The 17,550-nt window shown below is 31.8% G+C and overlaps 1 long non-coding RNA gene across 1 annotated transcript; it reads left to right on the forward strand.

Moving 5' to 3' along the window:
* The first annotated feature begins 2,687 nt into the window (after nt 1-2,687).
* LOC101257135 (uncharacterized) lies at nt 2,688-3,956 on the forward strand. Its single transcript, XR_011212372.1, has 2 exons — nt 2,688-2,929; nt 3,613-3,956. It is a non-coding gene; the product is annotated as an uncharacterized lncRNA (long non-coding RNA).
* Nucleotides 3,957-17,550: the final 13,594 nt, after the last annotated feature.

The raw sequence follows: 17,550 nt of genomic DNA on the forward strand, positions 1-17,550 counted from the left end.
ATATTTAGTTAAAATGTCAAAATGTCAATATTTTTAAAAAAAATTTTAAATACTATTATTTATCTTTTCTTTTATTTCTCAAAACAATTTAACATTAAATATATTCACTATCCATTTAGACTTCTTCTAGACTTTAATACCATTAAATTTATTTCAATCTTTAAGATTTTCAAAAAAAAAATTTCTTTTACCATTTTCACCATTATTGTCTTTCATTGTTGAAGAAGAACTAATTATTCAAGTTCATATCAATTTGTTCAGGTCTATCGATTAATTCAAGAAATCTCTCAATACATAAAGGTATTTTCGTAATCATCTTTTATTTCGCGAGATTTCATAAGATTTTATTTTCGAAATAAAAAACTATGTTGAATTTTAGATTGTATGTCTTACATTTTTTTGGTCATTTTTTCGATTAACATACTCATCAAATATTTATGCATTTCAAAATTTTATTATTTAAAACACTATTTTTACGATTTTATTTTCATATTTTAGATTTAGTAGATTGCAATTTGTAGTAAGTCACATAAACATTCATACACAATATATTGTTTGATTTTTTTTGTATATTCATATTTAATAATTTCGAACTTTGCTTATAGGGTTATTAATTCATGTATAAACACAGATTCAGATTTGAATTTGGTGAAAAGAATTGGAAAAAAGGAACATATCAGACGAAGAAGAAAGAGAGAGTCCAAGAAGAAGGTTGCAAAATTGTATTAATATCAGAATAATATTCATATTAATTTTTGTTTGTCAATTATTTTTCTTTTACTCATCATTTGTATTTTTATTAAGAACATTGTATTTCTTTTTTATGTGTAGTCATTCAAATACGCATCTCATATGAATTTGTATTTCTTAAGCATAAATGAATAAATTTTTAACTGTCAATTTATATTTTTTTAGAATATTGTATTCTGATTATATTATTTTCACCATGTATACTATCTTATATGAATTTGTACTTCTTAAATATATATGCATCCTATTTTTCAACAGTTGATTTGTAATTTTTTTAGAATATTGTTTACTGATTATATTATTTTACTATGTATGTTATATGTTTTCTAGAATCTTGTATTCTTATTTCTTTCATAGTCAATTGGTATACAATTTGTAGTTTGAAAGAAAAAATATCAATTTTAATTTGAATGGTAAAGTGAGCACATAAAATGTAAAAAATATTGGTATACAATTAAAATAAAAACATAACAAAGGAAAGTTGATCTAATAGAATGAAAAAGGAGTTTTTTTTTTTAAAATGTTAATGATGAGAATTTTTAGTGATATGTTCCTTCTCTAAAAACTATTATCTCACTTTTCATCATACTACTTTTTTGTATTTTATATATTATTATACAATATTCTAAATAAAAGCTAGAGGATAATTAGAAATACGAATAAGATACATATTGAAATGAATATGAAATACAAAATTTTCAAAGAAACAAATAAATACACATGAAAAAATATATGAGTACAAATATGTTTCTTAAATAACTATAAATTCATTTGACATACCTATTGGAATGAATACAAACTAATACAAAAAAAATTAAGATTATGGAGAGAAAAAAAGAACAAAGTTTGAGTTTTATTTGAAAATGTAACTGATTAGAAAATTAAGTGATTTTTACCTTTTTTCGAAATAATCTCTTCCTTGATTTTCTCCTTTTTGTTATTAAAAAATTCTATTATCTAAATAAACAAATAATAAAGATATAGATAAGATACGTAACAAATTAAAATTTTGACATTTTTACTAAATATTAAAAGTTTTGCTAATAAGCCCTCTTAAAGATTAAAATATTGACATTTTAAAAAATTTCCCTAGAATATACTATGTCTACAATATAAAATTTGCTATAGATTTAATTTGTTGGGGCAAAAGTGTAAAAATATTTTGCTACAAGTATATATTTTGTAGCAAGAATATTCTACTATTATAGCCACAAACCTAATATTTTTAGTAGCTATAAGTATTAGTCCTTAGCCACAGACCATGTAAAGTTTGTAGCTAACTTTTAGTCACTCTACATCTTGCACGAATATTACAAAAAAATATTTTTTAACTAAAGCGTTAGATACGGAAAATTTCATATTTAGCTACATTTATTTTGCAACTTTAAATGCATTTTCTTATAGTGACTTTTTCGGAAAGAAAAATTATATTACTAACATTTACTAATTCTGGTTAAAGTGGGGTATGGAGCAAGCAACATAATATCCATTTAAAGAAAATGGTTAGTGGACTTCAAAATCTCAAGTCTTTTGAGGGTCGCTATAAGATGTTGAAAGCAGAACAAAATTCACCCAACCAAGCAACTTCCTCCGCCCACCCAAAGAAAAGTTAATAGTCTCGTTGTTACAATTTATGGGACTTACTTTTTTTTTAGTCAATTGAAGTAAAAATGACACATTCTAGTAATAAAATGTGAAGTACAATAATATACTCCCCCCTTTTCCAAAATGAATGACCTACTTTTTTTTTCGTTTGCTTAAAAAAATGAGCTCTTTCCTTTAATTTAATTTAAGTTTTTCACATTACATGTTCAAGGATACAACATTGAATGACATTTTAATATATTTGACATAATTTTAATGTAGGATCACAAAATTAAAAAAAGAACTTTATTTTTCTTAAACTCCGTTCAAATATGTCATTCTTTTTTAAACAGAAAATTCTTTACCTTGAAACTTGTCACTAAATATAGAAATAGTAGCTCTCTGGATCTAATTTTTTTTTACTTTTTAGTTACCGTAAAACAATTAATTCCTTTTTTAAATCTTCTTAACTATTGTAGCATGTGCAGCAGGGGCCATTGGAGGTCTCACGAAGATGAGAGACTTAGGGAGTTAGTTGAAAAATATGGACCTCATAATTGTTATGCTATAGCACAAAAACTTCAAGGAAGATCAGGTAAAACAAACTAACTTTCAAATATTATTTTTTGTATCAGAAAATTTTATATATATATATATTAACTTGTAAACCCTCTAACTAAATTGAGTGATAGTTCAGTGATAACAAAGGAGTGGTGAAAAAATGTTCTTCACACGAGTACTATTTGGGTTTGAACCCAACAATCAACTGCCGTTTCTTTTTCTTTTTTTTAATAAAAAAGGGTAGAATGCCTTGTAATTTTTTCTCTTCTGACCCAAAACTTACAACCTCAAACTTCTAATCCTAATCCTGTCATCCATCTCTGATTAAAGAGCATGGTAATTTGCTTCATTCTCCCATCATGAAACTATGGTAAAGAAAAAAAGAAACTTGATTAGAAAGTCTTAGTTTATAAGATTTGGTTGTTTATGATTGTATGTTCACCAACAAGTAGGGTTTGATTTATTCTATTTTTTAAAGGGACAGTGGTTGTTAGATTGTCATATTTCCTTGTTGTTTCTCTTTATTTTAATTTTATTTATTAGTAGTATTCTTTATTCTATGGATAGAAATTAAAGTTCAACTTGAATTTTTTTAGAAAAATATTTATTTTTATTTTATTCTTTCACTGTTTGCAATAATTTTATATATTCTCTTTGCTGATGAGACAACATAAAGTACTAATTACATATTCCCAATTGTTTGATTTCATATGACAGACTTGTAGGCTTGGATGGTTGAATCAATCGCAAGGCTTTGACAAAAGAGGAAGAATATATAAAAGCTCGTCATTTCCTGGTCGAACTATATATATGTTTGAATTAATGCATCAATATTTAGTCTTCTGATATTGTCTTTTAATCTTTTAAGATGTCTTTTTAAAATTTTGTAGTACATATATCTAGTAAATTGTAATATATGTATTTAGTTATTTGTGCAAGACTTATTGTTTCTATTTTGAGTAGTATAAATAATGATGTAGTTGATAATTGTAATAATCTCAAGTGACCTTGAGTAACTTGTAATAAACTTGAGCATTCTCTAAAGATATTATTTTTTCTTCCATATTTTCTACAAATTGGTATCAAGAGCAAATTTTCCTTCTTAATTTGGGATTAGGTAAAGAAAAAAATATGGCAACCAAAACAAATGAAGGTGCTGATTCTTCAGTTGTTCTTACTTCATTTTTTGGTGGAACTGATTTTGCATAGTGGAAGAAAAGAATGAAAACACATTTGAAAGTTGAAGGTTTGTGGACTATTGTTGCAAATGGCTTTGAAAAGCCAGACAACGATGGCTCTAACACTAGTAGAGATGAAAAATCTTGAGGCTAAGTATCGTCGAAATGCAAAAGCCTTGAGCAAAATCCAAATGGGAGTCTCAAGAGCATATTTTGCAAAATTGCTACTTGTGAGAATGTAAAGGAAGCGTGGGATTTTCTTGAAACTGAGGTGTATGGTGATGAAAAGGTACGCACTATAAATCTTCAAACTCTTAGAAGAGAGTTTCAAAATTTAAAGATGAAAGAATCTAATCATGAATATTGTTAATGAAATGAGAAATCATAGTTATACAATTTCTGACCAACACGTTGTGGAAAAGATTCTAATTAGTGTCACAGAAAAGTATGAGTACATAGTTGCTATCACTGAGAAGACAAAAGATCTTTCTAAGTTTTCCATCAAAGAGCTAGTTGGATCATTCCGTGCACACGAGAAGCGAAATTTTTTTCGTAAAGATCAACCCAAAGACGGCTTTTCTAGTCTACAACAAATGATAATTTCAAAATTTCTCAAAAAATCATCAGAAGAAGAATCACAAGCCAAAAGAGAAGCAGGATCATGATGGTTCTTCCAAGAATGTTGAAGAAAAAGTTGAGAAAAACTCTATTTTTTTTGTAAAGTTTGCAAAAAGACTAATTATATAATGCAGAAAAAAATTGAGACAAAGGCAAGCACCAATGTAACTTTTGTAAAAAGTTTGGCCACGTTGAAAAGGATTGTTGGCATAAGAAATATGAGCAAGCAAATTTTGTGAATAACAGGAGGAATAAAGGGAAGAAAATATTTTCTTTGCTTCTAAATCTGATGCTTCAACAAAAAACAAAGAATGGTATGTTGATAGTGATTGTAATAATCACATGACATGAAAATGTTTTCATTTCAATTAATAGCATCACTACTAAAGTGAAGATGGGGAATGGAGCCTTAGTTGATGGGAAAGGTAAAGGTACTATTTTGATCAACATTAAAGGAAGCGGTAAGCAAATTCATGATGTTCTTTATGTTCCTAACAAGGAAAAAAATTTGCCTAGAGTTGGTCAACTCATGGAAAATGATTATTCTCTTGTGTTCAGAGATAATTATTGCAGGATTTATGATAAAATTGAGTTAAATTGAGTCATTGTTTTGAAGTAAAAATGATAAAAAGAAACTTCCCTTTGCAATTTCATTACAATGCATTAACAATGAAATTGTAGATGATTCATGGCTTTAAAATAAAAGATTTTGTAAGTTGAATTTTCATGGTCTAAAGTTTCTCAAGTAAAAGGACATGGTGCAAGTCCTTCCTGAGATACATACTGAGGTGGATACATGTGGAAGTTGTATAATGGGAAAACAACCTAGGAAGTCTTTTTCAAAAGGGGTGTCTTGGAGAGCAAGTGTACTTTTGGAACTAATTCATACCGATATTTGTGGACCAATAAAGACTCCATCTCTTGAGAGTCAAAGGTATTTTCTAATATTTATTGATGATTTCTCAAGGATGACTTGAGTTTATTTCTTGAAAGAAATGTCAGAAGCATTTGCTACATTCAAGAAATTTAAAGTCATTGTTGAGAAGCAAAAAAGTTGCAGCATCAAAACCATTCGCAGTGATCAAGGATGTGAGTACACAAGTCGAGAATTTGAAGAATATTGCGAAAATGAAGGCATTCAGAAGCAACTTACAGCAGGGCATACTCCTCAACAAAATGATGTATCTGAAAGAAGAAATAGAATAATTGTTGAAATGACCAGAACTATGATGAATGAGAAAGAACTGCCAAAATATTTTTGGACAAAAGCATTGCATACAGCAGTTCACATCCTTAACAGGTGTCCAACAAAGGCACTAAAGGGCAAGACACCAGCTGAAGCTTGGAGTGAAATTAAACCTTCTGTAAGTAATTTTAAAATTTTTGGGTGTATTTGTTATGCTCATGTACCTGCCGAGAAAAGAACAAAATTGGATTAAAAAGTCAAAAATGTATCTTTCTTTGTTATAGTGATGTGACAAAAGAATATAGGCTTCTCGATGTCAAAACTAACAAACTTGTTTTTAGTAGAGATGTCATTTTTGATGAAAAAACAACATGTAATTGGGAGGATAAAAAGATAGAGAATACTGCTATCATATCTTCAAATCAAGAAGAGGATGAAAAAGATCAAGATGTCTCTCATTGGGGAGAAAGCCCAGATTCAGCTGATGAAGAACCGCCTCCAAGAGGAACAAAAATGTTGAGTGACATTTATTAAAGATGTAATTTTACATGTGTTGAGCCAGAAAATTATGAAGAAGCAATAAAGTATGATTTTTGAAAGAAAGTCATGAAAGAAGAAATTCGAATGATTGAAAAAAATAATACTTGAGAGCTTGTGGCTATACCTAGAGCAAGAGAAGTTGTAAGTCTAAAATGAATTTACAAAATCAAACTCACTCAAGAAGGAGATATTCAAAAGCACAAAGCAAGGTTGGTTGCTAGAGGCTTCACGCAAAAACTAGGTATTGATTTTAATGAAACTTCCTCTCCAGTTGCTCATCTTGAGACAATTAGAACTGTAATTGTTGTTGCTGCACAAAAGAAATGGAAGATATTTCAACTTGATGTTAAATCAACATTTCTGAATGGAAAACTTGATGAAGATATTTATGTTGAGAAACCTCAAGGATTTTTTGTTCAAGGGGGAGAAGAAAAGGTGTGCAGGCTAAAAAAAGCTCTTTACAGGCTGAAGAAAGCTCCAAGAACCTAGTACAATGAAATTGATACATACTTTCTGAAAATAATTTTCAGAGAAGTAAAAGTGAAGCCACATTGTATGTGAAGAAAGAAAATGACAGCTTTATCATGAAATGATGTAAAGATGAAGCAAAATTTCAAACAAGATATGACGCAAACTTATGAAATGAGTGATCTTGGGTTGCTAAATTATTTCTTAGGCATCGAAGTTTCTCAAGTGAAAGAAGGAATTTTATTTCTCAAAAGAAGTATACTAAAAGTATTCTTCAAAAATTTAAAATGATGGATTGCAGGTGTGTGGCCATACCATTAGCAGCAAATGAGAAATTTAGAAAAGATGATGGAGAAAAGAGAGTTAATAGCTCACTTTATAGGAGTTTGATTGAAAATTTGCTATATCTTACTTCAACAAGGTCAGATATTATGTTTGCTGCTAGTTTATAATCCAGATTCATGCAAGAACCAAGACAAGTGCATTTTGGAGCTGCAAAGCGTGTTGTACGCTACTTGCAAGGAACAATGGATTATGGGATAATGTTCAAATTTGGTGGAGATTTGAACTTAATTGGTATAGATGATATGAAGAGTACTTATGGTTATGCTTTCTTATTTGGATCAAGTTTTTGTTCTTGGTTATCAAAAAAACAAAGTGTTGTTTTTCAATCCACTGTCGAAGTAGAATATGTTTCAGCATCTAAGGCTACTTCTCAAGCTATTTGACTTACTAGAATATTTGAAGACATTGGTGAAAAACAAAAAAAAAGAGATTGTTCTGTATTGTGATAACAAATCAATAATTGCAATTGCCAAGAATCCAGTCAGCCATGAAAGATCAAAGCATATTTCCATCAAGTATCATTTTATCCGAGAAGCACAAGAGAAAGGCTAAATGCAGTTGCATTATTGTCAGACAGGACAACAACTTGGTGACATCTTCACCAAAGCACTTCCTAGAGAAAAAAATTGCTATCTTCGAGAATGCATTGGAGTTATCAAGCAAATGCATTAAGGGGGAGTGTTGAAATTAATGCATCAATGTTTAGTCTTTCGAAATTGTCTCTTAATTTTTCAAGAAGTCTCTTTAGAATTTCGTAGTACATGTATCTAGTAAATTGTGATATATGTATTTAGTTATTTGTGCAAGACTTTTTGTTTTCTATTTTGAGTAGTCTAAATAGTGATGTAATTAATGATTATAATCATCTTAAGTGGCCTTAAGTAGCCTATAATAAACTTGAGCGTTCTCTAAAGATATTATTTTTCCTTCCATATTTTCTACAATATAATGCTCTCAAAAATCATTGGCATGTTATATAATATGGCAAGAAAATATAGACAACAAAAATCATCAAGCCAGCTGCAATATAATAGTAACTGTTTGACTTTTTACAACTCAATACAATAAGAGATCATGAATTGATCACCAACTTGTGATCTGATGCACAATTCATAGATTTCTTATCACTTGGAAACTCACCATAAACTACACACTTAGCTTGTTTCTCTATTTTGTAATTAGCATTCAATAGCTCCTCCTCAATATATACTCTACAGTTTAAACTTGTAATTGCTTTACAATTGTGTCTTCCTAGCTCCTTAATTGCACGAGCATCATTATTGCTCAATTTAAACATCAATTGGAATCACGAGTTTGTTTTGATGTTCTCTATATATCTTCCATATATACGACTGTTTAACTAAATAAAATAAAAACAACAATTCCGGTTATTTGTGCTCTATTGACAATCTTCACTAAATAGTTTGAAGTGGAACCCGCCATTTTCACACATTTTTCAATCTTGTGCTTCTAAATTAAAATTATGTTAAAAGTACCAAAATGTCTTTTAAACTTGTGTTGTTAAACAGGGAAGTAATTGACAAAGAATCTAAGTGAACATGCTTTAAAACAAATGAGAGATGATATCAAGATTTTGTGATTCATAACTTAGTAAGACCAGATATTAGTGATATTTACTAGTGTATGAAATGCAAGATAGGTAATTTAATACGTAAGTGGTTGTTCTAGATGAAGTAGATGAATGTCACCACACAACTTTTTTCGTCTATGGATGTTATCATTACTAAACCTTATCCTTCATCCCAAATTTTCTATTTTCGGACAAAGTCAAGCTATTCGATGAAGGTTAATTGGTAATTTGTTTTTCTATTCTTACCCATTTGGTCTAGCAAGTAAGAATAGGACAAGTTTTAAAATTTGCAACCGTTAAAATCAATCAAGACGAAGGTAAATGCAAATACTTTCCAAGATATTAGGTCTACTTCGCCAACTCTTCATGGTTCCTAACTTCCTATACATTAATCCTGGCTAGTTTCGGGTTTAGTTACTAGCTCATACGTGTATAAATGATAACAATCAAAGATAAATAAAATACAATAATAAGCATAACCCTACCTACATTCACAAGATGAATAGTAGAAACTCACTCAAAATCAAAATTAAGAACACACACAAGAAGTAATTGTTTTCTGCATTGGATGAGCATCATGAGTGTAAAACAAAACCTAGGAGAAATATTTATTGGGATTAAAAACTTTACTTAAACAAATTAGAAAAATAGTAGTGTTGGATCGTAGTTCTATTTAAGGGTACGTTGTGTATGACAAGACTACTCACTCGTAATCCTCATGAATTCTGCATAGCCTCTTTATTTCCCTCCATCTACAATTCATAGTTCAAAACTTCAAATCATGAACCGTAAATCACATAAATAGTTGAACTGCTCCTCTTTCTTCTACTTAGATATCGAATCACATCAAATCGACTAAAAGTCCTAAAATCTTAAACAAATATAATTAAGTTTTAAAATTCAAAAGTGTTGTAAATCCACGACACATTATGCAGCAGGTGTTGAAATAAATGTAACTATTTTAAAAAATTGAATACGTAGTTGCTATTTATATATAGCAACTTAATTATAGGATAAATGTCGAAACAAATGAAGCAACTACTTAAATAAGGGTAGTTATTGAATATGTTTCACCATACATATGCTTTCAGCAAAACCAGATGGGCCGGATCATTTGGGTGTGACTAATAGACACTAACCTATATATTAGTATCGTTGAGGGAAAAAGTTGAGAGAATATTTAATAACGTTCAGAAAAGATCTCTACTGTATGTTGTTTATCTATTGTGATATCCCAAACATGTATTGTCTCTATCACAATTTATATGATGTAGTTTAAATTAGGGCAAAGTTTAAAATAGGAAAAATTTTAGAAAATTATTGCTTTTGTTTAGCTTATACATTGCCAAAAAAAAAAAAAAAACATAATCAAAACCTATTGTCACAAATCTTAAGCCCAAAAAGCAATTAGGTATACAATAATGTACATCCGGTATACAATAATATTTAAAACATTTCCTATTTTATTTTTACAAACATATTGAAAATTTTGAAATACAGTAATATACCAAATTATAAGAGGAAATATTTGTACATTCATACATTAATATACAATCTTATAAACTATTATAAAAGAAAACTGACTTTGTTTTTTTCTTCTTGAATCCAAGCTCTAGATTCATCAAAGAATATCTCAAATGCTACGCTAAATCACCCAAATTTTAAAAATTAGGTTCCTCAATGCGTAATTCATGTTATACAATAATATGTTGGGTTATGGGCCTTTTTTCCCTTCCTATGTGGATAAATAAAAGCCCAATTTGGACCAACCCATTTTTGCTCATAGGCCCATTCTTATGAGGCAAATATAAGCCTATTTAGGTCTTATTTTCAAATACACAGAGTTTTTTTTTTTCAGCAACCAAAAAGAGAGAAAGAGAGCAGTTTTCGCAGTCAAAATTCAGCCCTAACAGCCAACTTCAAATTGCGAATTCCCACTTCGTTTCTTGTCCGATTGAGCTGATTTTTGGACAGCATATTATCTTCATCTCAATCTTTGATTAGGAACTGACAGAGTTGGATTTTGTGGTCTGCAGCTTCAGTTTTGCTGTCATGAACAGTAGCTGCGAAATTGATGATTTTGCTCCTTTAATTCTCTAGATTTGGTGCAATCTTATTTTGTTGTTGCTCGTTGTTTGGCACTTGTTTTGTGGCCAATTTTGGAGAACAATATTGTAACTCTTGGTGATTATAGTGGAGCTTTTGGTCCCGTGGTTTTTTACTCTTCACATCGAAAGGTTTTCCACGTAAATCTTGGTGTCTTGTGTGATTGGTTTATTATTGCCTTGTTATATTTGTTTGGTTGAATTAATTGCTGCCTTACTATCATATTGCTTGTGGTTGTTTGTCTTCTCTTGGTTCAAATCGAGAAGGGAAAGTATAGACTTGGGTATTCTTCCGCTGTTATTCTGTCAGGCATTCTTTGTTAGTGCCTTGTCTTTCCCAACAAAGTGGTATCAGAGCATTGGTTATTTTTGATTGTCGTTTTGAATGATGGAGGCAAATACGAGCAAAATGGTGTGTTTAAATGGTAGTAACTATCATATTTGGAAAGGCAAGATGAAAGATCTTCTATTTGTCAAGAAGATGCATTTACCTGTGTTTGCTTCTAATAAGCCTCAGTCTTTGAATGATGAAGAATGAGAATTTGAGCATCTGTATGTTTATGGCTATATTAGACAATGGGTTGAAGATAATGTTATAAATCATATTGTGAATGAGACACATGCCAAAAGTTTGTGGGACAAGCTCGAGACACTTTATGCTTCGTAGACTGGCAACAACAAGTTGTTCCTATTGAAACAATTAATGAATATCAGGTATAAAGAGGGCACTCCTATTTCTGATCATATTAATGATTTTCAGGGTGTTCTTGACTAGCTGTCCGGAATTGGTGTAAAGTTTGATGATGAGATACAGGGACTTTGGCTTCTTAATACTCTGCCAGACTCTTGGGAAACTCTTCGAGTTTCTTTGACTAATTCTGCTCCCAGTGGTTTCGTAACCATGGAATATACTAAGAGTCATGTCTTGAATGAAGAAATGAGAAGAAGATCTCAAGCCTCATCTTCTTCAGCTTCACACTCTGATGTTTTGGTTACTGAAGATAGGGGGAGAAACAAGTCCAGAGGTCAAAATGATAGAGGTAAAAGTAGAAGCAAGTCAAAGTCTAAATACAAGAATATTACATGTGACTATTGCCACAAGAATGGGCATATCATGAAATATTGTTACAAGCACAAGAGAGATATGAGACAACAAAAGAGAGAAGGCAATAATGAAAATCGTGTTGCTGTTGTTGCTAATGATGATCTTCTTGTTTCTTGTGATGCAAATGCCATTAATCTTGTTCGTGATGAGTCTAGCTGGTTTGTGGATTCTGGTGCTACATCTCATGTCACGCCAAAGAAGGAATTATTTTCTTCTTATACTCCAGGTAATTTTGGAATGTTGAAAATGGGCAATAATCATGAAGTTGAAGTTATTGGCATTGGGACAGTTTGTTTGGAGTAACAATGGTTCCAAACTAGTTCTCAATAATGTCAAGCATGCTCCAAATGTTTGCTTGAATTTGATTTCTGTGGGATATCGTGATGATGACGGTTATGTTAATACACTTGGTGTTGGCCAGTGGAAGCTTACTAGAGGTTTGATGGTTGTGGCCCGTGGTTACAAGTTGTCTAACTTGTATGTATTTCAGGGCTCCATGTCCAGAGACTCAGTAAATTTGGTTGAGAATGATACTTCATCAGAGTTATGGCATAGAAGGCTGAGTCATATGAGCGAGAAGGGGATTGATAGTTTGGCTAAGAAAAATTTGCTTTCTGGAGTGAAACAAGCAAAGTTGAAGAAATGTGTTCATTGCTTATCCGGTAAACAGAAAAGAGCTTCTTTTCAGAGTCACCCGCCTTCAAGAAAGCTTGATTTGCTGGAGTTGGTACATTCTGATTTGTGTGATCCTTTTAAGGTAAGATCTCATGGTAGTTCACTTTACTTTGTGACTTTTATTGATGATCATTCTCACAAACTCTGGGTATTTCCTTTGAAGTCCAAGGATCAAGTACTTGATGTGTTCAAGAGTTTTTCAGGCCTTGGTTGAAAGAAAAACAGGGAAGACATTGAAATGCATCCGCTTAGATAATGGTGGTGAGTATATTGGTCCTTTTGATAGATATTGCAGAGAGAAGGGTATTAGGCATCAAAAAACTCCTCCAAAGACTCCTTAGTTAAATGGTTTAGCAGAGAGGATGAACAGAACTCTAGTTGAGAGGGTTAGATGTATGCTTTCAGATGCTAAGCTGTCAGATTCCTTTTGGGCAGAAGCACTTAATACTGCTGCTTATGTTATCAATTTATCTCCTGCTGTTGCTTTAGATGGTGATGTCCTTGATAGAGTTTGGAGTGGTAAGAATGTTTCTTATGATCATCTTAGAGTCATTGGGTGTAAAGCCTTTGTACATGCTCCTGAGGATGAAAGGTCAAAGTTGGATGTTAAAACTAGGCAGTGTATCTTCATTGGTTATGGTCAAGATGAATTTGGCTATCGTTTCTATGATCCTGTTGAGAAGAAACTTGTTAGAAGCCGTGATGTTATGTTCTTTGAAGACCAAACAATTGAAGATTTTGACAAAGCTGACAAGGCTGATTTTCAGAGTAGTGAGAGCTTAGTTGATGTTGATCCAGTTCCTTTAACTATTGCACCGGAAGAAAATCTTCATAATGATGAAAATCAAGTTGATAATGAAGATGGTGATCATGTTCAGAATGACCGGCATGATGTTGTTGATGCTCCAGTGCAAGATGATGTGGTTGTCCAACAACCAATTATAGATGCTCCAGAGAGTTCTCTCAGACGATCTAGTAGAGAGAGAATTCCTTCATCTCGTTATTCTCCTAATGAGTATGTACTCTTGACTGACGGGGGAGAACCTGAGAGTCTTGATGAGGCCATGGAAAGTGAAGAAAAATAAAGGTGGTTTGATGTTATGGAAGATGAGATTAAATCCTTGCATGATAATCATACCTTTGATTTGGTTAAGTTACCTAAAGACAGAAAATCTTTGAAAAACAGGTGGGTTTTTCAGGTGAAACATGAAGATGGTAATCCAGCTCCATGGTACAAAGCTAGATTAGTTGTCAAGGGATTTAATCAGAAAAGGGGAGTTGATTTTGATGAGATATTCTCTCCAGTTGTGAAGATGTCATCCATTCGTGTGGTTCTAGGCTTGGCTGCAAGTCTAGATTTAGAGGTTGAGCAAATGGATGTTAAAACTGCTTTCCTCCATGGTGACTTAGATAAAGAAATTTATATGGAGCAACAGGAAGGTTTTGAAGTCAAGGGTAAGAGAATTATGTTTGCAAATTGAAGAAGAGCTTGTATGGTTTGAAACAAGCTCCCAGGCAGTGGTACAGGAAGTTTGGTTCTTTTATGAGTCAGCAGGGCTTCAAGAAGACTTCTTCAGACCATTGTGTTTTTGTGCAAAAGTTCTCTGATGGTGACTTTATTATTGTGTTGCTTTATGTTCATGACATGCTTGTTGTTGGTCATAATACTTGCAGGATTCAGAAGTTGAAGCAAGAGTTGAGTAAGTCTTTTGCTATGAAAGACTTAGGACCAGCAAGGCAGATTCTTGGCATGCAGATTGTCCGTGATAGAAAGGCCAAGAAATTGGTATTATCACAAGAGAAGTACATTCAGAAAGTACTTCGCAGATTCAGCATGGACAAAGCTAAGGTTGTCTGTACACCTTTAGCTATGCACTTCAAATTGAGCACGAAACAGTGTCCGTCTAGTGATGACGAGAAGGAAGATATGAAGAAAGTTCCTTATGCTTCAGCTGTTGGTAGTTTGATGTATGCGATGGTTTGTACAAGGCCGGATATTGCTCACGCTGTTGGAGTTGTTAGCCGTTTTCTTTCTAATCCGGGAAGAGAACATTGGAAAAAAATGATGTGAAGTGGGTTATGATATATCTCCGTGGCACTTCTAGTCTGAGTTTGTGTTTTGGTACAAGGAAGCCTATTCTTTGTGGTTATACTGATTCAGACATGGCTGGTGATGTTGATACTTGCAAGTCTACTTCAGGGTAATTGGTTACTTTTGCAGGGGGAGCTGTGTCTTGGCAATCTAGGTTGCAAAAATGTGTTGCTCTATCTACTACAGAAACTGAGCTTATTGCTGTCGTTGAAGCTTGTAAAGAATTGCTTTGGATGAAGAGATTCTTGGGGGAACTTGGTTGTGTTCAAGAGAGGTATGTGCTTTATTGTGACAGTCAAAGTGCTATATATCTTGGCAAGAATTCTATGTTTCATGGTCGGTCTAAACACATTAATGTGAGATACCATTGGATTCGAGATGTGTTGGATTCTAAGTTGCTTGAACTTGAAAAGATTCATACAAATGACAATGGTTCCGATATGATGACTAAAGCTTTGCCAAGAGGGAAGTTTGAAGATTGTTGCATGGTCGTCGGGATGGCGGTCTCCTCCACATAGTCGTGAGGGGGAGAATTGTTGGGTTATGGACCATTTTTCCATTCCTATGTGGATAAATAAAAGCCCAATTTGGACCAACCCATTTTTGCTCATAGGCCCATCCTTATGAGGCAAATATAAGACTATTTAGGTCTTATTTTCAAATACACAGAGAGTTTTTTTTTTCAGCAACCAAAAAGAGAGAAAGAGAGCAGTTTTCGCAGTCAAAATTAAGCCCTAACAGCCAACTTCAAATTGCGATTCCCGCTTCATTTCTTATTCGATTGAGCTGATTTTTGGGCAGCATATTATCTTCATCTCAATATTTGATTAGGAGCTGACAGAGTTGGATTTGGTGGTCTGCAGCTTCAGTTTTGCTGTCGTGAACAGTAGTTGCGAAATTGGTGATTTTGCTCCTTTAATTCTCTAGATTTGGTTCAATCTTATTTTGTTGTTGCTCGTTGTTTGACACTTGTTTTGTGGCCAATTTTGGAGAACAATATTGTAACTCTTGGTGATTATAGTGGAGCTTTTGGTCCCGTGATTTTTTACTCTTCACATCGAAGGATTTTCCACGTAAATCTTGGTGTCTTGTGTGATTGGTTTATTATTGCCTTGTTATATTTGTTTGGTTGAATTACTTGCTGCCTTACTATCATATTGCTTGTGGTTGTTTGTCTTCTCTTGGTTCAAATCAAGAAGGGAAAGTATAGACTTGTGTATTCTTCTGTTGTTATCCTGTCAGACATTCTTTGTTAGTGCCTTGTCTTTCCCAACATAATACTCACTCCAAGAAGAGATTATTTGCATAAATTTGATTTTCAAAAGTTGAAGTTTTGAACTTCAAAAATGGTTAGACACCAATTCTCTGTGGGTTTCTGAACTAATAAGAATATGTTGTTAGCAATAATAAAGTTTCATGATAAAGTAAGGTGAAAAATAATTGATTTTGGTAAGTCGACTAAGATTGAGACCCACGGATCGAGTTAGAAATTTCATCAAGTGTGTTGAAGATTTTTTTAATAAGTTAGTTGAATGTTATTTATTTAATCTTGTGATTCTATCATGAACCATCTCAACATTTGTCAGTATCAAATATAAACAGTCGAGTCTTTTTATTCTTTTTAATGCATTGATTTTATATGCTAAAAACATATGATTATTTTTCTAAAAGTAAAATATTTATAGAACAAACTCGTCTAGCTTTACAAAATATAAATCACACTAGTAAAAAAACTTTTTCTTAAGAAAAAGAAGAAGATAAAACGCATGTATTGATTTTAGATTTGGATTTAAAGTTGTTAACATATATAAACACAAAATTTTAATGTAAAATGTTGCCTTTTTTTCCACATTTCGGAAGTGCATTATATCTTAGATAAAAATTAGAAATACATGATTTCTAAATATTCAAATATAATATAATTTATTCATATATGTTGCTTTAAATTATTAAAATTTTAATATTACTAATTAAGAAACATGAGTAACATGATAATGGTGTGTGAGGTTGTGTTCTGCTCTCAAAATAAAATAAAATAAAATAAAAACAATTCCTAACTATTTCAAAATTAAAATAATTTATTCATATGTGTTACTCTATATTATTAAAGGTTTAATAATGGCGTATGGTTGTATTCTGCTCTCAAAATAAAATCAAAACAAGGATTCGAACCTACTGAGCAAGGGTGGAAATGAACAAGCTTTACCACTGTGCCACCAAAGAGTTTATGTCAAAGTTGTTCAACATTAATTATTTATACCTTAAATCAAGAATTTGACCTCTTTATGTCTAATTTTCCGACGAAGGGGTGGTTAGCTGAACAACCTTCGATGGTTATAGCTCCGCCCCTATGGAGACCGAAAATAAATTATTGAGATGATTTTTTGAAACATTATTGAAATTGGAGTAGGTGGGTCTATTAGGTTTTTTATGGTAGAAGTTAGCAAAAATAAGTTATCAATAATGTGGTTTGTGAATGAAAAAAATAAGAAGAATCTAGTTAGGATGCTGGAGATACATTACGGAGAATTTCATGAAATTGAGTAAAACATAAAATCTATTGTTAGTAGTATAACTTTATGAGTTGTACTAGTATGTAGTTATCTCTTAAAAATATTGAGTAAAAACAAGATCTACTGTTAGTAATATAACTTTATGAGTTGTCTTAAAAATATAGGAAGACTTTGTCGTGTTTCAAAACAGCCGTTAAAATTTTTGACTTGTTAAATAGAAAAATACACTTGTGGATTTT

The sequence above is a fragment of the Solanum lycopersicum genome, chromosome 11, assembly GCF_036512215.1.
Source record: "Solanum lycopersicum chromosome 11, SLM_r2.1".
NCBI lineage: Eukaryota > Viridiplantae > Streptophyta > Magnoliopsida > Solanales > Solanaceae > Solanum > Solanum lycopersicum.